The 23620-nt window shown below is 36.3% G+C and overlaps 1 pseudogene; it reads right to left on the reverse strand.

Moving 5' to 3' along the window:
* Positions 1 to 5260: 5260 nt before the first annotated feature.
* Positions 5261 to 23620, reverse strand: LOC149172513 (psbP domain-containing protein 5, chloroplastic-like; annotated as a pseudogene).

Here is a 23620-nt window from a genome sequence, read left to right on the forward strand (position 1 = left end):
GAAAATGTGTAACCATTTATCTCATCAACCTGTAAACCATATTCTGGCTCTTCAAATATTTTATCTGTATCAAGAGCTCTCCCAGACTCAGCAGCAAATAAAAATGATATAGACATAATCAAAACAAATAAAATCATTTTTCACATAAATGCCTTATTGAGATCAGTTTTTCCAAAGTCCAGGCAATCTATCCCGTAGTCAGGCATGGTAATAAAAAAAAATGCATCAAATATATCTCCTACCCGAGTTGCAAGGAAGATTCTTAAAAAGCAGAAAAACATTATGCCATGCCTTGTTCCAGGTGGAAAGTGTGTGGGCATTTCTTTGTTTGCTCCATATCGCTCAAAGCCCAAGTGATGCAATTCCTAGCACATGCTGCATTTTGAAATAGGTAACAACTCTCATCTCATCCTAACATGTTGGTGTTATAATTATATAGTTTTTTTCCATCCTGCGCAGCTGGAACCAAATCATAAGTATTTGCCCTTAACATTTTCAAAACACTATATATCACTATGCAATCCCTGGTAAAACTATATATTTATGGTTTCGCGATCCTTCAAATGAACAAATCTTAGTTTATGGTTCTTTTCGATTGTGATTATGTTTTTGGCAAAGTGAAATAAATACGACTTACGTAAACTCCAGGTATTAATGAAAATCTGATTATATAAGTTGAGCATATTATTATCGAGTTATGTGATGTGGCAATACACTGATTTTCATATTGTACAACTGCACATCGATTGGCGCGTTTTTCATTTGATTTCATGGCATACATTTTGCTAACAATGTTGACAAAATCCAATCCATTTAATGTTGACAAAATACGATCTATTTAATGAAGTAAAAAATAACAATAATTTTTTTTCTATTTTGGAAATGAAGTCTTAAAATATCTTTAATCCAACTCTTTTACAGAGCATTGACAACAAACAAGAAGTTCACATCACAGGGCTCAACCGACATATTGTTGAGCATAGATGTTATTTTAGATTTGTTTTTCAACCTCTTCAATTTCTTGCAATGATAATATGAATGTGTTGTGCCTTATTTTCATAAAAAGTTCACATCACAGGGCTAATGTAATTTGTCTTATTTTTTTTTTATCTATTGTAACAACTTAAATATCTATCTCTTTTTGTGTCTTCATATAATTATGTGTATCTCTATGTAAGAAAGAAACTATATAGGTACAAATAGAAAGTAAATAGTATATCTATCTTAAGAAACTAAATAGCATATCTATTTTAAGAGGAACATGGTTATTCACAAATGAATGTACTATCTATTTGCGATGAACTTGATGATATATATTGTATTATCAAGATTCATTGTCTCAATTTTTGTTCGTAGTTAGTCACTTGATGATATATATTGTATTATCGAGATTCATTGTCTCGATTTTTGTACATAGTTAGTCTGTTTTATCCATGTCTCGATTTTTATACTTAGTTGGCCTGTTCTATCCATGTTTATTTAGTGTTTATATATGATATTGTTAAATTTATTCATTTAATTACAATAGTTTTTTCTTTTATAAAATATTTATATTGGTACACGCATATGTATGAATTTTTTGGGATATTTATCAAGAATTTCCATTGCAAATTTGTAAAAGAGAGATCTCAAATATAGTGTTTACTTCTCTATCCTAAAAAGAGCTTTTTGTCTTGAATAAAGCTTGAATGATCTTGGATCCAGTTTCAAGTGCAGATCAAGAAAATGTTACAGAGTATACCTAAGTAAGCAGCAAAGCAAAGTCAAAGGTAGATGGTCCTTTCCGTTCTTGTCACAGATTTCCATCCACCACTGTTGTGGCTCTTGGTATAAACTCGTTTCTTTTATCTACCTATGAGGCCGCTATACTACTAGTGTAACCCCTTATTGTTATTAATACAACCCACTTATTATATTGATGTACCCATGTAGTGCCCATATTGTTACTATTGTGCCCCATAGAAGCCCACTATTGTTATTATTGTGCCCTTACATTATTATTATTATGTCGGCTTTGATTATGTTATGACCCCTTAGACTCCTATATATAGAAAGGAGGTCTTTTCATTTGTATCATTGAAGAATTGTTCATTTATGTAATGTAAAGGAGGTTACCCCCTCGAAGAGGCTGAATTATAAGGTGTTGATCTATCTTTTCTATCTTTTCTTGAGCTGGTTTCATAACATTTGGTATCAGAGCTTTGGATTCTAGGGTTTTGCTGCTCCAAACAGGTCATCGTGGAATTTTCGCTATAATTTTTTTTTTGCCACGTTTCAGAAGTTGCAAAAAAAACCCATTTGAGAAGAAATCAATTTGAACATCGGGTATAAATTTCAGAGCTTTTTGCGAGATATTTGTGGATATATGATCTGAGGAAGTTGGTCTTTTTGCAGACTCCTGAATTACATTTCAAACAGGTGACCTGGGGAAAATCGTCATAACTTTCTCCCTGGGGATCAGATTGAAATTTTGTAAGAAGATACAGAAAGAGGACGGACTGTAGTTTCTTGTATACATTTTTAGATCCAAAGGTAAAAAATGTGACTCGTGGCACGTCGTACAAGTTCGCTCTACTAAACTAGTTTATAATCAGGTCATCTTGGGAGATTGTGCATAACTCTTCCTTGGAGAATCCAATTTGGATCAGACTGGTGGCATTGGAAAGAGGACATAGAGGGCTACTACAGGTCGCAATTTCAGAACTTAAAGATCCGAAAGTACAGAGTTACAGTCATTTCAAGATTGGGATTCTAAAATCAAGAAAAAGTAAGATGAGGAAGTTTGATGGCAAGGATCCGGTAAATTGGATACTTTAGATGGAGCAATATTTTGATCTACATGGTGTACCACTGTTACAAAAGGTGTGTATTGCATCTTCATATTTAGAACCGGATCAATTTTTATGGTATGAGGGGCTTTTTTCTCGTAAACAACTTGTTACGTGGTCAATTTTCATGGAGGAAATGATAGCACATTATGAGGATACAAAGAGCAACTCCTTCTTTAGAGCAACACCACAACAATTGGAAAGAGTAAAAGGGCTTTGTGACATAATGGAAAGCAAAATTATGGAAACTAGGAAGCATACCCCTCACAACTATAAAGATGGAAGTGTTGTTTCTCCTAGCCTTCCACAACCTACAAGGGTTACACCACAACAATTGGAAGAAAAAAGAGAAAAAGGGTTTTGTTACAATTGTGATAGAAAATGCACTAAAGGTCATAAGTGTGCTGAGAAGAAATTATTTTACATAGAATATGAAGAGGAGGAAGAAAATGATCAAGAAACATCAAAAGAAGAAGATATACGCCAGGACCCCACCCCAGAGAAAGAAGAAATGAATCAGATGATATCTTGTAAAGCATTGGCAAGAATTACCACTCCTCAAACTCTCAAGATAGAAGGACATATCAAGAAGAAAAAGGTGCAAGAAGTGAAATATCACATCGAGAAAGAATAAATGAATCCAACCATATCTTGTAATTCATTGGTCGAAATTACCACTCCTAAAACTATCAAGATAGAAGGACATATCAAGAAGAAAAATGTTCAAGAAGTGAAAGATCACATCGAGCATCAAGAAATGAATCCAACCATATCTTGTAAAGGATTGGAAGAAATTACCACTCCTCAAACTCTAGAGATAGAAGGACATATCAAGAAGAAAAAGGTTCAAGCAGTGAAAGATCACATCGAGCATCAACAACAAGTTCTCCAAATTTTAAAGGATAACACCACTTCGGTGCAAAATCAAACAAAACAACAGGTAGATCAACATCGTAGTGAAAAATGTTTTGATGTAGGTGATTGGGTACTTTTATTGCTACATCTCAAGCAAGCTATTTATGAGAAGGAAATGTTGGCAATACTACATGCACTTAAAAAATGGCGACCTTACCGAATGGGAAGACTCTTCAAGGATGAGGATGTGGAAGCATTTTTTTGTGCTATTTCTATTATCTAACTAGATTGGATAAACGAAGCAAGGGATGAATGGAAGAAGGACAAAGAAGTATGGCCACTTATTCAAAAGTTGCAAAAGATCCCAATTCAAACAATATTTCCAGAAATTGAAGTGGAAGGAAAAATCATACTAGAACCTGGAGCAGTGACAAAAACAAGTACCCGACAGCTATGAAATCGATCAATTTTAGAGTATCTCATCAAGTGTAAGAACTTACCTGCTGAAGGTTCCACATGGGAGGACAAGAATTTTATACAGAAGCATCAAGAACTAATCAAGCGTTGCGGACAATGATTTTTGAAGGAGAGGGGCATGTTAGGCCGCTATACTACTAGTGTAACCCCTTATTGTTATTAATACAACCCACTTATTATATTGATGTACCCATGTAGTGCCCATATTGTTACTATTGTGCCCCATAGAAGCCCACTATTGTTATGACCCCTTAGACTCCTATATATAGAAAGGAGGTCTTTTCATTTGTATCATCGAAGAATTGTTCATTTATGTAATGTAAAGGAGGTTGCCCCCTCGAAGAGGCTGAATTCTAAGGCGTTGATCTATCTTTTCTTGAGCTGGTTTCATAACACTACCACTATTGTGGCTCTCGTTATAAACTCGTTTCTTTTAGACAAATTGGTTAGTTTTCTCTCACGGCCATTAGCCATTTGGACACAGAGTTTATGCGATATGTATATATTCCCAAGCGTAAGTTGCATTTTCTTTAACTTCATGATATTTAGCTGCATCTTTTGACTGTAAATGTTTACTTGTCTAAGTTTTGTTTACAGTGGATATGAATCTTGGTGAAGACATTTATCGAACTCTAAATATAATGTTTATTTCAAGATTGATAAATTCCTTTTCTTTTATACTAGAAAGGAAGAGGGTTTCGACCTGTCTATACTGTTCCTACTTTCTTTTGACTGTTTAAAAAAGGAAGTCTCAATTTAGTTGGTTGTAAAACCTCATCTTTCTTCTTTGTAGTTTTATAACGAATTTCTTTAAACAACATTATTCACACACAACCATGATTTTATTTATTCATAGACCCCACATATACATATATATATAGTATTGGATGCCCAGTAAGCACTGTTTGGGGCTATTCGTAGCAGATGGGGCGATTTTGAGAATTGCCGGGTGGTGGGGCGATTCTTAGAATCGCCACCGCCCCGCCAGCACCACTAGTGGTGGGGCGGTGGCTGGGCGATTCTCAGAATCGCCCCATTTGCTACGAATCACCCCAAACAGTGCTTACTAGGCATCCAATACGATATTAAGCGGAGAAATCCTAGCCCTGTGAAAGATCTGCGGTGATGGCACTGCTGGGAATTGAACTGGGGTCGCCTTGGGTGTTATTGTCAGAAAGAATAGACTCGACAACATCTTTTTCATCCCATGTGTTCTTGTCCTTCGAAGTCAGAAAGCGATTGTTTGGAGGACCTATCAAAACATAAATAACAAGGTTGTCTTTGATGTCTCGATGTTCGGAAACAATGCGCTGCCGGGCATCGACAGATAAGGGCGCAACTGAAGAATATCGTTCTAGCTTTCTAGACTCGATCCACTTCAATTTGTATTGTCGCTTGGGTACATTCAGAGGATAAGAAAATGTGTAACCATTTATCTCATCAACCTATAAACCATATTCTGGCTCTTCAAATATTTTATCTGTATCAAGAGCTCTCCCAGACTCAGCAGCAAATAAAAATGATATTGGCCCCCAAAACCCGTACAATAGCAAATCCCTCCGACATATATAATCTTTATTTGATCCTAACACTGTCATATCTCTGTTCTCTGGCACTGCCTTCAAATCCCCTTTAAAGTTGAAAGACTTCACTTTATAAGTAAATTGTTTGCAGTGCGGCTATTTGTTCATCAGAGAGGCCGAGACTTCGTCGGTCATCATCGTTCAATTCATGGACGAAGATGATCCTCCAAGGCGGCGAAAAAAGTTCACGACAAACTTCTTTGATTAAGTAGATGAGTAACGCTATTGCGAAGAGTACTGCCACAATTGTCGAAGAGCTAACTAATACCTACCACTGCGTGTCCATAATTACTCGATTTCTATTTCCAGATGTATAACGTGTCTCAGGTGGCGATTTATTTTTTTTGGAGAATGTCCCGAGTTGATCTACTCTAATTTATCAATGAGGTACGTGTTTTATATCCCTCAGGCATTTTCAAGACCAATATATAAGCCGACACATATTCTCGGTGATTTTTTTTTGTCTTAAAATATATTAAGTGTCCCCATGGAGTTACATGGACTTTCAATGTAAGTTGTAACTAAAATTAATTGTCCCTGTATAATAATGTTAGACATTAGACATTAGTTGGAGGTAACATTGATAAAATTATGAGCTCAAGATTTAAGTTACTATGGTGAAGATAATATAGAAAGTTCGGGCTTTCATATGGTCTATCAAGAGTGTTATTTTAGTTCATTATCATTCAAACAAGGGGCCGTTAAGTTTGGTGTTATCCGTGTCTAAGATATTTAGATGAAAATTGATCGAGATTAGGTTTTTACCTTGATTAAGAAGATTTTTAAAATGATTAAGTATAAGGGAATGGAAATAGGAGTAGTTTTTAAAAGCAAAATTCAAGTGTGTTTTCTAGTCAATTCATCTTTATCTAAGATATTTACATGAAAATTGATTGAGATTATGGTTTTCGCCTTGATTAAGAAGACTTTTAAAATGACCATGTTAAGCATAAAGGAATGGAAATAGGAGTAGTTTTTAAAAGCAAAATCCAAGTGTGGTTTCTAGTGAATTCATGGAAAGACAATAGATGAGTCTAAAACATTTGAAATGCTTTAACAATAAGGTTATAGTTATGGTACAATAATATATTTTTAGTTAATTTTATTAGTAATTCACAAGAGATTAGATATATTCGTTTAACATTGAAAGCTTTTTATCGAGGATTAAGAAATACTTCTTTATTATATTAATTTATCCATAAAGGTCATTTACTTTTTAAAAAATAAATTTTGTTACTTTCACTTTAGGTTTGGTTTTTGATCCAATGGGTTTGTATAGATCTCGAGGTAATAGACTCCTTAAATATGACTCAAGGATTTATAAAAGTATTCTTCCAATATTAATGAGTTTCTATGTCTACAATGTAATCACCACAATGAAACAATAAGCATTTACTACCAACTAGATGTTCATAGCCCCATTTTATATCCCTCGTTACTTCCCCCATTGGGGTGCTTTTCATTTATTTTATTTCTCCCTTTTCTTTTATTTAGATATGAGGATGGGTAACATCTAATTGATAATAGTGGGGGTAGTGAATAACCATATCAATAGGGGTGTATCCTTATATTGGGTGTAAATTCTTGACCTAATTGACTTTTTAGAATTATTGCCAAGGGAGATGTTTTTATGCTGTTGTTAAGACATTCACAGTGAATTTGAAAAATGTAATCCTTTCTCAATGATAATTGATGTTAATGGAGGTCCAAACTTAGTTTGCTCGTTTTGGTTGTGTTTCCCATTGTGGTATTAGCATCCATGTGCTCCTCAGGAGTCACGTGCAACAAAATAAGACAAACACAAAATACCATGTAACTATATTTAAAACGCCATCAAAGTTATTATAGTGGTTCATAAGATGACAGTGACAGTGACCTTCCTTTAAAGGGTTGGAAAGAAATTAAAATAGATTATTATTATGGCCTTAGATACTCTAATCAAAGTAAATCAAGAGGTCGTAGGTAGCTCATCGTATTCTCCCACATGCGGGGTATGATTTCACTGATGATGCATTATTAGGATTGTGATAGACACTAGAGTTATCTTCTGGGAACTTGCTTGTTTTTTCCAATTATTTCATTCTTGAGAGAAAATTCTCTGGCATCTAGGTTTCGGATTTATTGATAGCAAATGAAGTTATGCTACCTTCATTTCTCGGGAACAAATTTATGAGGGAGTAACAAGGTTCTTGAGGTGTAACTGAGTTGCTTTAGAACAAATGAAACTTGCTTCTGGGATTCCTTATGAACTTTTTGTGAACATATTTTATGGAGAGGGTGATAAATTTAGCGAGGGTCATTAGAGGAGATTCACTGTAATCTGACTCCAGTTCCTCTTTTTGGCGAAATCCTGGCCTCCTATGAATTTGTCATGCTCAAAATTAAAATAAGGATAATCAGGAAAATGTGCTTGATATGATATGATAAATTTGTCCATCTATGTTTAGGTGAAATAACCATGGCATGTAATGGTTGAAAACATGTTGAATTTATACTTAGGAAAGAAAAATGATATTCTACCAAAAACATTAATGTGTTTTTTTCCTCAAACAACTTTGTTTGGCACATAAAAATTTGGTTTTACTAGCATTTTTTAAAAAGTTTGAAAATTGACACTAAAAAAAATCATCGTTCCAGTATCATCACTTTTTCGTTTTGAAGCTATATTTTGCACGAAAATTTCGTAGTAAATTTTGTAGTCATTGCAATTTTAAAACATGTTCAAAATTGACCCCTAAAAAATAAATCATCGTTCCAGTATACACACTTTTCATTTTTAGCACTGTTTTTGATGTTTTTTCAGGGTTTTTCGGCCAGAGTTCCCGTTTTGAGTTTATAGTTCCCGTTTCAAAGTTGTTATGTACCCATGTGAGACAAAATGGATTAAGCAAGCCATGCAAGACATCGCTAACACTTGGACAGTTGTGGTAATACCAACTCTTCTACATCCTTACGATGATCAATGGTGGTGAACTGATGTGAAGCTTGGTCGTCCGTGCGCTCAATGGTGAGATCCTACTGAAAGAAAACTCTTGCCTCCATTGCATCTGAGTACACTAATATGGCTCCTTTGTCCAACTCGTTTGATAATATGCACATCATCGTCTTAAGTGCAGCTGGACCAACAACATATTGATGCATAGTTTCTATGCTGATCTCCAAGTGTGTGTTGGTGACTATGTGGATCAACTTGTCAACATACATATTCAACTTCAGTTGGAATTTATTCTTGTCTTCGCCTCAATGAGTGTGCCAATGAGTGGGATCGCCTACATGCACATAATGATATCCATGCTCCTAAACACCCTTGCATGTGATCAACGACACTGCTCACCCTGTCTGCTCTGTGCCAGCTGCTAGGCTGGGTCTATAATCTGTATAGGTGTAGTTTCATCAGTCCGTGCATGTTGCGCCTCCTGCTGTGCATGTTACTGTTGCAAATCTTTTTGTTGTCTATGCAGCTCCTGTTCTTCTTTGAGTTGCCGCTTCAACACCTGTAACTCCTTCTTTGTTTCTCTCTCTGCCTTCATGCGATCCTCTTGTCACGCCATCGCCTCATAACCTCAATATCTAAAGCTTATTTCATCACAAGTGGATCTGCTTGAACTTGCAACTTTGTTCCATCTCTGCGCTGTCAACAACCCTCCTCTTGCATTTTTCGCGTGTAGTTGTGCTACCTTTTGCTGCTGCTGATGGTGCTATTCTTAGTGACACTGTTATGAAACCAGCTCACAAAAAGATAGAAAAGAGAGATCCACGCCTTATAATTCAGCCTCTTTGAGGGGGCAACCTCCTTTACATTACATAAATGAACAATTCTTGGATGATACAAATGACAAAACCTCCTTTCTATATATAGGAGTCTAAGGAGTCACAATATAATCCAGCCGACCTAACAATAATAATATAAAGCCACAAAAATAACAATAGAGGGATTCTATGGGGCACAAAAATAACAATATGGGGGTAATAGGGGCACAACAATATAAATAAGGGGTATAACTACAATAGTAATGGGGTAATCACTAGTATTATAGGGACCCAACATGCCCCTCTCCTTCAAAAAAGTGTTGTCCTCAACGCTTGAGTAGTTCTGGATACTTCTGCATAAAATTCTCATCCTCCCATGTGGAATCTTTAACGGATAAGTTCTTCCACTTGATAAGATACTCTGAAATTGATCGATTTCGTAGCTGTTGAGTTCTTGTTTCTGTGACTGCTTCTGGTTCCAATATAATTTTTCCTTCCTCGTCAAGTTCTGGCAATATTGTTTGAATTGGGAGCTTGTCGCCTATAACCTTCTTTAAACATGAAAAATGGAAAACTGGGTGCAATCGAAAAGCTGCAGGAAGCTCCAATTTGTATGCCATAGTACCAATCTTTTGCAACACCTTGTATGGACCATAATACTTTGGTGATAATTTATTATCCTTCTTAGCTTGCTTTAAGGAAATTTTCTTATATGGTTGTAGCCATAGGAATACCCAATCACCTACATCAAAACTTCTTTCACTTCGATGTTGATCTGCCTGCTGTTTCATTCTATTTTGTGCCAACACGAGGTTATCCTTTAAGAGTTGGAGGACTTGTTGTTGATGTTCGATGTGATCTTTCACTACTTGAACCTTTTTCTTCTTGATATGTCCTTCTATCTCTAGAGGTTGAGGAGTGGTAATTTCTTCCAATCCTTTACAAGATATGGTCGGATTCATTTCTTGATGCTCAATGTGATCTTTCACTTCTTGAACATTTTTCTTCTTGATACGTCCTTCTATCTTGATAGTTTGAGGAGTGGTAATTCTTTCCAATGCTTTACAAGATATGGTCTGATTCGTTTCTTCTTTCTCTGGGGTGGGGTCCTGGCGTATATCTTCTTCTTTTGATGTTTCTTGATCCTTTTCTTCCTCCTCTTCATATTCTATGTAAAATAATTTCTTCTCAGCACACTTATGACCTTTAGTGCATTTGCTATCACAATTGTAACAAAGCACTTTTTCTCTTTTTTCTTCCAATTGTTGTGGTGTAACCCTTGTAGGTTGTGGAAGGCTAGGAGAAACAACACTTCCATCTTTATAGTTGTGAGGGGTACACTTCTTGGTTTCCATCATTTTTCTTTCCAATATGTCACAAATACCTTTGAATCTTTCCAATTGTTGTGGTGTTGCTCTAAAGAAGGTGTTACTCTTTGTATCCTCATAATGTGCTATCATTTCCTCTGTGAAAATTGACCACGTAACAAGTTGTTTACGGGAACAAAGCCCTTTGTACCATAAAAATTGATCTGGTTCTAAATATGAAGATGCAATACATACCTTTTGTAACAGTTGTACACCATGTAGATCAAAATATTGCTCCATTTGAAGTATCCAATTTACCGGATCCTTGCCATCAAACTTCCTCATCTTGCTTTTTCTTGATTTTAGCAGCTTAACCTTGAAACGACTGTAACTCTATACTTTTGGATCTTTAAGTTCTAAAATTGCAACTTGTAGTAGCCTTCTGTGTCCTATTTCTAATGCCACTAGTCTGATCCAAATTGGATTCTCCAAGAAAGAGTTATGCACAATCTCCCACAGTGACCTGATTGTAGACTAGTTCCGTACAACGAACTTGTATGAAGTGCCACGTGTCACTGTTTCAAGATCTGACTCTGAAAAATATACAAAAGAAAACTACAGTCCGTCCTCTTTCTGTACCTTCTTGCGAAATTTCAATCCGATGCTCAGAAACAAAGTTATGACGATTTTTCCCAGGTCACCTGTTTGGAATGTAATTCAGGAGTCTGCAAAAAGACCAACTTTCTCAGATGATATCTCCGCAAATATCATGCAAAAAGATCTGAAATTTGGACCCAAGGTTCAGCGCGATTTCTTCTCAAATGGGGTTTTTTTGCGACTTATGAAATGTCACAGAAAAAAATTTATAGCGAAAATTCCACGATGGCCTGTTTGGAGCAGCGAAACCCTAGAATCCAAAGCTCTGATACCAAATGTTATGAAACTAGCTCACAAAAAGATAGAAAAGAGAGATCCACGCCTTATAATTCAGCCTCTTTGAGTGGGCAACCTCCTTTACATTACATAAATGAACAATTCTTGGATGATACAAATGACAAAACCTCCTTTCTATATATAGGAGTCTAAGGAGTCACAATATAATCCAGCCGACCTAACAATAATAATATAAAGCCACAAAAAATAACAATAGAGGGATTCTATGGGGCACAAAAATAATAATATGGGGGTAATAGGGGCACAACAATATAAATAAGGGGTATAACTACAATAGTAATGGGGTAATCACTAGTATTATAGGGACCCAACAGACACCGCTGCCATTTCATCTTGATATCCTTGTCCATGAAAAAATTGATGTCTTCATAAATAGGCAAGTTCATAGACACTTGATCGACTGCATCCCCAGTTGTGCTCTGAACAGTGTCTTCGACTCTGCTCTCCTGGAAGCCATTCTACCTGTGCTGCTAAGAGGTAGAATAACACTTGTGATACTTGGAGACGTAGAAACACTCATGACAAGAAATCTATCAGTAAAAAACAAAAACAAACTGGATGACTGACATGCAACATACTTGTGTGACAGTCTGTGAAGATTGCACAATTTTCACTAGGAGGCTAGGAGACTGACTGCCAAAACTGTGCAAGGCATAGTCCGGGTTGTCAGGAGGTTGAATGACTACTGGAACTGAACAATGCACAACCAACCTAGCCTGCTGAGAACTAAAACTATGCAATGCGCAATTTCAGTCAGCAGTGACATGCAAACCAACAAACTACATTGCATAGTTTCTGGGGCCAGTAAGTCATTGCCTCCTATAATTGTGCAATGCAATCCTGGAGGTCAGTGCTGGGCCAGACTTGCACAATTTCTGGAGGGAAGACAAAGCTTTCACTTCCATAAATGCATAATGCTAGCTAGGCAAGGCAAGGTCTGGGATAAGGTAGCATAGACCCGCCGAAGAGCGACTAAAAACATGAGAAGTCTGAATGCATGGTGATACTGAGTGTAAACAAGAGTGAATGATCATGCATGAAAAAAACAAGTGTAGGATTCATAAAGTGGGGAAACATGAATGTGTGTGAAACGGGTCACTGCAATGACGACCATCGGTGCAAAAACAATGTCATGCATGCGATAGCAGTGAGAAGCAAATGAAAAATGAAACAATGATTCTACAAGCTAACATACATCAAAATGAAAGAAATCACTCATTGAAATCAAGAAGACAACATTCACACAAAGTGAAATGCAAAAAGTGACAGAACACAGCACAAGACATGAAAAACAAACTTACCCTGAAACAGCTAAGCTGAAAGTGTCGAAGACTTCTGGAATCAATGTGGGATATTAGAGCTACAAGATCGATGTGAGGAATGAGCTCTGCAGTGTTTGACTCATAAGTTTTGATAAGATCGAGGTTATGACGTGCATGCCACAAATATAGGAAAAAACAACACTTGGCGAGATGTTTCTAAAATGAGATTTGCATGTAACCTCCAGCTGCTAAGAATAGATCCCTAGATCTAGGGATACCTTTTGCATGTTGCCTTTTTCTATTTCAAGAAGAGCAACCCATGCATGAAAATTAGTTTTTCTCAGTTCTGGAAGGAATCGGTAAACCTGAAGGCACATGCAATAGTCTGCTAGACTGGGAGAGGGCTTTGCACAATTTTTGAGAGGAACTGGGCTGGCTGTCCCAGAGGGATTGCACAATTTTTGGGAGGAGTAGGTGACTGTAGCCCAAAATTGCACAATTTCTGAGAGGAGCTAGGCTAGCTGTCGTAGAGGGATTGTGCAATTTCTGGGAGGAGCAGGTGATTGCTGCCTAGAATTGTGTAATTTCTGAGCTGAGATGCAGTGCTGGCCAAATTGTGTAGTTTTTCCAAGGAAGCCTGTTTGACTGCTCTGCGTAATTTTGGAGCTCAACAGTCTGCCCAACTGATTTTCGCAATTCTGGGTTGAGTTGCAGTGCTGGGCTAGATTGCGCAATTTTCCCAAGGAAGACTGTTTGACTGCATTGCGCAATTTTTGAGCCCAGCAGGTTGGCCAACATATTTGAATAATTTCTAGAGGGAAGGCTGGTTCCCCTCCAGAATTGCACAATTTTCTAAGAGAGCTTCTGAGCCAGCAACTAGCCCAAGTTTGGAGTGGTAGCCTATGGGGGGAGTGAAGCAAAATAACATGCACAAACTGGCAAGCTGCTGAAAAAGAAATGAAGCCTATGTACTTGATTGTGCAAGACATCCTGCTAGGATGGTTGGTATGGAGGCTCCAAAACGAAGCTAAGGAAATTTTTTTGAGGGTGGTTGTAGCCGATACAACACATACATAGACCATTTTCACCAGTAACATATTATTGAACAAATCACAGATTTATGAACCAATCACAGATTTCTGAACCAATTATAGACCATAGATCATACACCCAGTCAAACTTCTGTATCATTAAATCTGGTCAATTCAACCAAATGACCTCAATTTTCACTGTCAGACATAGATCATCATGATAGAGACATCATCAACATACAACAACAAATAAAATAGGCAACATCAATTGTAAACATCAATCATCAGATCAAACCCTAGTTCGTATGTGCGACTTCCACAAAGGAATATCAACATATGTACATTCTTACCATGCAAAACACTCACGTACAAATATACACATATTGAAAATTATTTCTCAGAATATATACACGGCCCTACATAGATGGATCCACGTATGTACACGGCTATGCCCAAACATACCTATGTACAGATCTGAAAAACTTTAGCTGCAAACGTAATTTCACTTTCAAAAACCTTTACTATCAATACTACAAACTTTTGAATAAATCATTTAGATCACAATACCAAAATTTCATAAATATTAGCTACTTAGAAATCTGTAGCAAGTAAATCAATCAAGCATATATGTCAACATATTTCATATCTTTCAGATCTCAGTCTTCTCCTTCTTCCCTGGTGCACACTTGTTTTAGATCAAATCATTCATAGGCTACCCAATATTTGCACACCCAAAACCTTGATTTCCATGTCTTTATATGATTTAGCCTTAGTCAACACTTTAGGTAAATCCGTTAGTAATTTCATTGGTATTATTTGATGCGATCAAATAACCATTGTCACACCCATTACTATGGGCCAATACCATGGTAATGACCCTTGGTATCCAGATTACCATGGTGTGATTTTATACGTGACTTTTGTTCACAATACCTACATATGTACGCAACCTTGCTTTGCAGGACCCACACATACTTTATCAAACTTTTCTTTTGTCACCCATTTGTCTCTGAACTGACATTCCTTTTTCCATATCACCTGTAGCATTTGTATCATTTTGCATAACCATCCTGTTATCACATTTTTGAAATATTTATCAAGTAGGTTGCCATCAAGGACAACACATTAGCCATAATGTAAAAAATCTCCCCCTTTAGACTTGATGGAAACCACTATGGTGTTTGGTCACCATCTGTGAACACCTACAAATACCAAGACTTCTTACCAAGCTTCTCCAAGCATTCTTCTCCAAACACCAAGCTTATTGACATCAAGGACAGAGGGATGACCAATGCTGAATGAAGGCTTCTCTCTCCCTTTTTAGAGAATATCACTATAGGTCTGATCTACTAAATATGAAAACTACATACTAACCATGCTCCCCCTGAGCATATGACGAAACCTCTTAAGATATATAATAAAAGCACAAGAATTTATGACTCAACCAAATAAGACATTTCCTAACACCAATGACTCATGATTACATCAATCAACCAACAAAGTGGGGTTACATTTTTACCCAACTCTACATCAATGTACAAACATAATGGGATTACATACATGAATGCATTGAACCCAATAGCCCGTGATAAAATTTTACAATGCTTTACAACATGGGTTTTTACATGACATTTTACATTAAGGGAGAGATATAACATATATAACCAAAACCAAGACCTCAACGATGAGGTTGTAAGATCATGAAAATCATTAGAAACCACCATATATCATATAAAAACCTGCAACATGAATATTTGATAGCAACATCATAGAAGAAACATGAACATCCTCCTCATCAAGAAGTAAGATAGGGAAATGGAGCATCAAAATCTTCAGCATCATCAACTTGGTACTAACTATGCAATGCTTCTAAGCATCACCAAATAATTTCAACAATCAATAACTGATCATCAATATTGATCATAGAAAACACATCCTCCTCATCAAGCATGTCAATAGATAAAATTTATCATTTGGAATCCATGCATCATTGATAACTGGTGATATAAAAACAACATATAAATTTCCAGTAGTAACAATAGAAATATCCATACATTAGCAAATATATGCAACAATACATGCTTATGAAACCATAATTCCAACAAGGGACTTTAGGGTTATAATAGTTTCTCCCCCTGAACCAACAGACTGCAACAAACCAATGTCAGAAACAAAAGACCAAACATGAAATGGTGAATGCATATAGGAGGCTCCCCTTGAATCTGTGCCATTTTTATCAACCAATGAGATGTATACACATCTATCTAACTCAGAAACCACATACATACATGACTATAATTCACATCATCTGTGTATAGAAGGTAAATTGTAGTAATTTACAGTCACAACCCCCCCTGAACATGACATATATTTCAAAATAATTAGTAGAGTGATGAAGCAGGAACCATTCCTAATTTTTGTCTGAGATGTTCAAAGGAATCACGTGGAAGTGGATTTGTAAATATATCAATAGCTTGTTCCTTTGAAGGAACATACTCCAGTTTGAACTTTTGTTCAAGCACCTATTCTCTCAGAAATTGATATTTGATTGGAATGTGCTTGGTGTTTGAGTGCATGATAGGATTCTTAGAGATACTTATGGCATTAGGATTGTCATAAAAAATACGTATAGGTTGAGGATAAGTGAATTAAATATCTTGCAATGTTTGGATCATCCATAGAAGTTGAGTACAACAAGATGAAGAAACAACGTATTATGCTTTAGCAGTAGATAAAGCGATGGAGCTTTGTTTCTTACTGAACCATGAAACCAAGTGGGGTCCCAAATAAAATGATCCTCCACTAGTACTCTTGCGATCATCAATATTACCTGCCCAATCTGCATTGTGTAATCATGAAGTGTAAAATATGCATTTTTGGGGTACCATAGACCAAAATATTGAGTTCATTGCAGATACCTGAATATTCTCTTAATCAATTGGAGATGAGTTTCCTTAGGATTTGCTTGAAATCGTCCAGAAATTTCAACTGCATGCATAATGTATGGTCTTGTACCTGTAAGGTAGAGCAATCTACCAATCATAGATCTGTATTCTGGTTCATTGACTAAAGGATAATCATAGTTTTGACTAAGATTGCATCATGTTTCAATTGGTGTGAATACCGGGTTGCAGTCTTCCATTCCATATTTCTTCAAAATCTGTTTGAGGTACTTGGTTTGAGAAATAAAGATGCCATTCTCAGTTTGTTGAACTTGAAGAACAAGAAAGTGTGTTAGTTCACCAAGTAGAGACATTTCAAATTCTTGCTACATAATTGAAGAAAGTCCTCGACTCATAGATTCTACATTGCTTCCAAATATGATGTCATCTACATAAACAAAAATGATCAAAAGTTCATCTTTATTAATTTTGATGTTGCTATCTGTAGAACCCTTTTTGAAGGTTTGTTGCTGGAGGTACCAGTCAAGATGATAATACCATGCATGAAGAGCTTGTTTTAACCCATACAATGCCTTCTTAAGTTTGCACATAAGATTTTTATCATTTCCAAGGATGAACCCTTTAGGTTGTTCAATACAGACTTCTTCTTCTAGATCCCCATTTAAGAATGCAAATTTAACATCCATTTGATATACTTTAAGGTTATAAAAAATTGAAAATGCAAGAAAACTTCTTATGGCTTCAAGTCTAGCTACATGTGAAAATGTTTCTTCAAAGTATATCCCTTCATGTTGAGCATAGACTTTGTATACAAGTCTTGATTTTTTTAAAATTACTTCTCCATTTTCATTCAGTTTGTTCTTGAACACCCATTTTGAACCAATAATATTTTTATCATGAGGCCTTGGTACTAATTCCCATGTATGGTTCTTTTCTATTTGATCAAGTTATTCATGCATTGCCTTAACCCAACATTCATATTCGCTTTCTTGATTCCTATTTTGGGGTTCAATTGTGGATAGTAAGGCTGAGTAACTAGAAGTTCCAACAAGACTTCTTCTAGTTTGTATTCTTGCTTCCTTTTCACCTATAATTTGAGATTCAAGATGGTTTTTCGGAAAATACCTTGAGGTAGTCTTTTCTGTTGTATTTGTATCTTCATTTTCTTCTGATGCTTATCTATTTCCTTCTCTTATAACCTTTTGGCTTGTAGTATGGATATGTTCATCATCTTCTGGTCCTTCTCTTTTGGTACATGTGGATGCTTCATCAATTACAACATCTATGTATTCAATAATCTTTTGAAGCCTTTTATTATAGCATTTATATCCCTTGATTCTAGAGGAGTATCATAGAAGGATTCCTTCATTAGATCTAGATTCAAACTTTCTAATCTTATCATCACTTTTATTTATGTAACATTTTCTTCCAAAACTCCAAAGTGTTTGACAATTGCAGGCTTACCAAACCATAGTTCATATGGATTTTTATCATTGTTTACTCAAACCTTATATTTTTTAAGAATATTCATGACTGTATGCGCTGCTTCCCCCCATAAGGCATGAGGTGTTCCTGACTCATCAAGCATCACATGTGCCATTTGTTGGATTGTTCTGTTCATTATTTCTACTACTCCATTTTGTTGAGGAGTCTTAGCTATAGAAAACTATCTTTTGATGCCATGTTGTTCACAAAAAATGAAAAACTCATATGATATAAACTCTCCTCCTCTATCATATCTAAGACATTTTATTTTCAAATCTAATTCATTTTCTACAAGAGCCTTGAATACTTTAAATTTATCAAATGCTTCATATTTATGTTTTAGTGAGCCAATCCAACACATTCTTGTAAAATCATCAACGAATAATATGAAGTATTGTTCATCACGAAGATAATTATTTCTCATGGGACCACACAAATCATCATGAACAAGTTCAAGTGGCTTACTTGAAGTACCTTATTTAGCATTAAATTGAACTCTGGTTTTCTTACCAAATTGACATGATTTGCAGATGCTATTTTGAGGTGGAGAGATGTTTGGAAAGTCACAAATTGCTCCCATTCTGATTGATTTGTATAATTGATAAAAGCTAAGGTGTCTCAAACTTTTGTGCCAAATCCAAATTTCTTTGGATTTGCTTAAGTAACAGTGTTATTCACTGCCTTCCAAGACATAGACACTGCCTGGAGTTCTTGTTCCCTTTATTATGATCTTATCCGTTTCCATACTTCTTACCACATAATTATTTAGTTTGAAAACAACTTCACTCCCTTGGTCAAACATTTGACTAAAACTTAGTAAGTTATGTATTAATCCATCAAAAAATGAAACATTTCTAGCCTTGACCTTTTTCTTTAACAACAAGGTCCCTTTCCCTTTGATAGAAACACGTGAGTTATTACCAAAAGTTACATTATTTTATTTCTTTATTTCATTAAAAGAAATAAACTTATATTTTTCACCTATCATATGCTTTGAACATCCACTTTAGATGTACCACATATTTTCTTGATCTCCTGCATACAAAGCTATACAACAATTTTCAGAATCTGTACTTTTCTTTTTCCATACCTTTGGTGTCATTGTCTTCTATTCATGCTGGTAAGATGGTCCCAATCTGCTTATGCATTCAGTTTATTTATGACCAAATTTATTGCAAAGAGAACATTCAATTTCTTCTTGAAGAGGTGAGAAAACATTATAAGAGGATTTCCTTGCCCCTATCTCATTCTTTTGTTTTCTTACTTCTCTAGTCATAATAGTTTTATAAGCAACACACTGAACAACTTTATGACCAAAATTGTGACAAGTGAAACATTTGCCATTGAAGTAGGAATACTTAGGAGTATAATACCTTCTTGAGAAACTTTCCCTTTGATTATGGTAAGGTTGTTTTGCTTGAGAGGTATTTTATCCTTCATTCTTTTGTTGAGAACTATAATTCTGATGACTGCTTCCTTTTACTGCATTGACGTAGCTTCCTGTACCTGTTTCAGAAGATTTTATAGTTTTTGATGATTCACCATTTGAATTGTATCCAAGACCTGTCTTGATTAGAGGAGAGCGTTTCACTTTGATGATTTCTTCTAAAGTCTCAGATCCTTTAGCAAATCTAAGATTTAGAGCCCTTGTTTTCTCAAGTTCCTTTCTTAGACCCACTATTTCAAGTTCTAAATTTTCACAATGCCTTTCCTTTTCTAGAACTTGTTTCTTCAAAACTTCTTCAACTAATTTAACTTCTTCTAGATGGATTTTTAGCTAAGTTATTAATTCAGCAAGAGTATTTTCATTACAAATTTCCTTTTCTTTTAAAGCATCCATAAAAACATCATCAAATTCATTTACACTTTTTTTTTTCAAATGCCATTAGCAATTGAAAATCCTGATCAGGTTCAACATCCTCATTATTGGAAAAATATTCACTATCTTCGTGAGTATAAAAACTTTTAATGTTATCGAACCTTCTTTTAACATTCCCTCTTGAAGAATTTTCACCTTTCTCGTGATTTTCTTTATAAGGACATTTAGCAGCATAATGACCAACCTTTCCAGAAGAAAAACATTTCAAAGGAAGCTTACTTATGAACTTTCCAGTTCCTACTTGGAGTTTCTTCACGAAATTTTCTTTTTCTTCATTTTAAATGTAACTTGTTTCCTTAAGCTCTTCCTTTTCCTTCCCTTTGTATGTATATTTGAATGCTGCTTCTCTGATATCTGATGGACCCCCTTTTCTCATTTCAGAAGCTGTTAAAATCCAATGGAGTTGTTCAATAGTGATATTCTTCAAATCCTACATCTCTTCAATGGCAAAGACTTTGGAATCGAACTTTGGGGTTAGAGATGTTAGATATTTCTCAATAATAATTGAATATTTTATTTCATCACCAAGATTTTTCATTGTTAATGATCTCATATACCCTAAGGAAAAATCTTGCAATACTTTCATCATTATGAATTATGAGAGTCTCATATTGAATTCTAAACATTTGAAGTTTAGCGCTCTTTACCTAAGTGTCACCTTCATAACTTTGGATAATCTTGTCCCATATAGATTTTTCGGTATTCAACTGCATGAGCTTCACAAATTATGATTTTTCCAAGCTTCCTAAGAGAGAATTGACTACCTTTGCATTGGTCTCATGCTATTTCTTCCTTGCATCACCTGTGGGAATGGAGGATGCGTATTGATATCTGTGAAAATTCCACAAGAGGAACCGCTACTGCAGCAAACTGATGTTACTTCTCCTACTTGTTAATCCATACAAGTTATTTACTATGTGCTATGACAAATATCGAAGTAAATACCACTACAACCTTCACTTAATTAAATTATAAGCGGAAACAAGATACTGAGAAAGAAGGAAAATACAACACAATAGACACCGTTATTTTTGGACAAATGTCCCTGAAAAAAATCCAATGCAGGGAAACCGGTGTAGTAGTTATGAGGGTTTATTATTATTAAGTAGTAGTCTCAGAATACAACTCTAGATGCCCTCTTGGCAATCCAGTTACATATAAATACAACTGGCAGAGAAGAATTATGAGATTACCTCACTCTACTCGGCAAATCCCGATCGTTCGGACAACTAAATCGACTGTCCCCGACTACAACTATACTGCCGCTACGTAGTAATTACGTGGGCTTGCATGGAGCTCTCTAAGGCTCTACGTCAGTTCAATTGTGAAACGTCTTGCCCTATGGATAATTTCCCAGCTCTCCTAACTCAGAAATGTCAGCTCCTCTACAAAACTCGGACTTCTGCGTGGGTGATTGAGTTGCCTCTACGTGAGCCCTTTTGGCTTAGCGCAAGCTCTTTGGTGTCTATCTTCCTCTCTCTGATGCGTATCCTAGGATCCAGAGAAGATAATCCAACCTAAATATCCCTGCCCCTCAATTGCAAGAAATCTACTCGAGCATAATTTCCTCCTGAGAACTTATCACTTTAGAAATTTGATCTCTTGATCTCTCGGTGTGTTTTCCAAATGACCCTCAAGCCCCTTCTTATATCTTCCTATTGGACAACCAACGACCTAGATTAACTCCTAATCAAAGGCTCAGATCGCTTTGACTTGATGTTTGTCTTTTTCTAGAAGTTACACCCACAATTAGATTAATACCCATCAATATTTTAATTTTCTTAAGTTTAGACTTATGAACTCCATTAAAAATATTAATTAATTTAATATAATTGTCTCTGGGTGGAATTTCCCAAAACAGTTTCTTTGTTCTTTTGAATGCATGTGACCAAGCCTCCCTGCAAAATTTGAGGCATAGGGAACATCCTATGCTACCCCAAATAAACACTCCCTCTTAGCAAGGAATGTGCTCTAACAATATACTACTACTGCATACTACTCTAACTTTGAAGCATCATCCTCTGCGATGCTAATTTTTGACATGATCTCCACCAACTACTGCGCTGTTACTGCATCTGTACTGTTGCCTTTGACACTTCCACTTCCAATGCTACATATGTACTACATCTCCCTCTCAAATGGTGCATCTGCTATGCTGCTAGCACTGCCACTGCTAACATTGCATCTGTACTGCAACTCAATTGCTGAGAAAAGCAACTGAAAAAAATCAAAAATTACTGAACTAACTATGTTCAGTATGATACCACGTGAATGCTAGAACTGATTACTGCTAATCTTTGCAGTGACCCTCTAAATTTATTGCACTGCTACTGATCTGTTCTCTGTGCCATCTGCACTACTATAAACTCTTCTTTGTGCTACTCATACTATGCACTCCTAGCCACTGCAACTATCTCCCCAACACTCCTTGGCACCATTTGACACTAGTCCATCCTGCTACTGCAAAACTAGCTCTTGTAGCGAGGTATTGACCCAAGAGGTGGAATTCTCAAGGATCCTTCCCATATGTAGCTCTTTCGAAATACAACTCCAAATAAACCGACCTCCCACTTGGAGGTATCTCGGCTGTCATGGAGAACTCCTCTTTGATCTTCGTGGGTGCAACCTTTGGATCGTGTTTCTCATCCTTGTCCTTCTTCTTGAGAGGACACTAAGATGCATAGTGGCCCATATTTACACATCTGAAACACTTCACCTTTGAGATGTCCTTCTTACATCTCTGCCGCTTCTGCTGTACCTTCGATGCAAGGGCTGCATTATCCTCCTCCTCCCTAGGCTTCGACCCACTGCTGCTGCTGATTCCGTAAAGTTTGACCTTGACCAAGTCTCCCCTTAGCTCGTCTTGTTTTAAGGATGTCCACATCTCATCCCAATTTGGCAAGCCACTCTGCCCAGGTTACTCTAGACAAAGACTTGCCACTCATCTGAGATAGAATTGAGGACCATTCTAACCAACTATGAATCTTGAGGTATATGCCCCACAGCAGAAAAATCATCACAGGTTTCCTTCAGCTTCGTGAGGAATGGATCCACACACTCTCCCTTTTGCATCTAAGTAGATCTCAGCTTCTGATCCAAGTACATCTTCTGCTACTTGGAAGATCCTTAATATAACGTGGCCAAGGCATCCCAAATTTCCTTAGCAGTTTCTCTACTAGCAATGTGACACACTACACGATCCTTGACTCCATCCAGGATCATCCTCTTGGCCTTTTCCATCTCAGCCTTATACTTTTTCAGCGGATCTACATCTGCATGTTCAACCACCACACTGTTGACATACAT

This window comes from Pinus tabuliformis, chromosome 4_2, assembly GCF_031772625.1.
Source record: "Pinus tabuliformis cultivar Carrire ecotype Pingquan chromosome 4_2, CPIR1, whole genome shotgun sequence".
Taxonomy (NCBI): Eukaryota; Viridiplantae; Streptophyta; class Pinopsida; order Pinales; family Pinaceae; genus Pinus; species Pinus tabuliformis.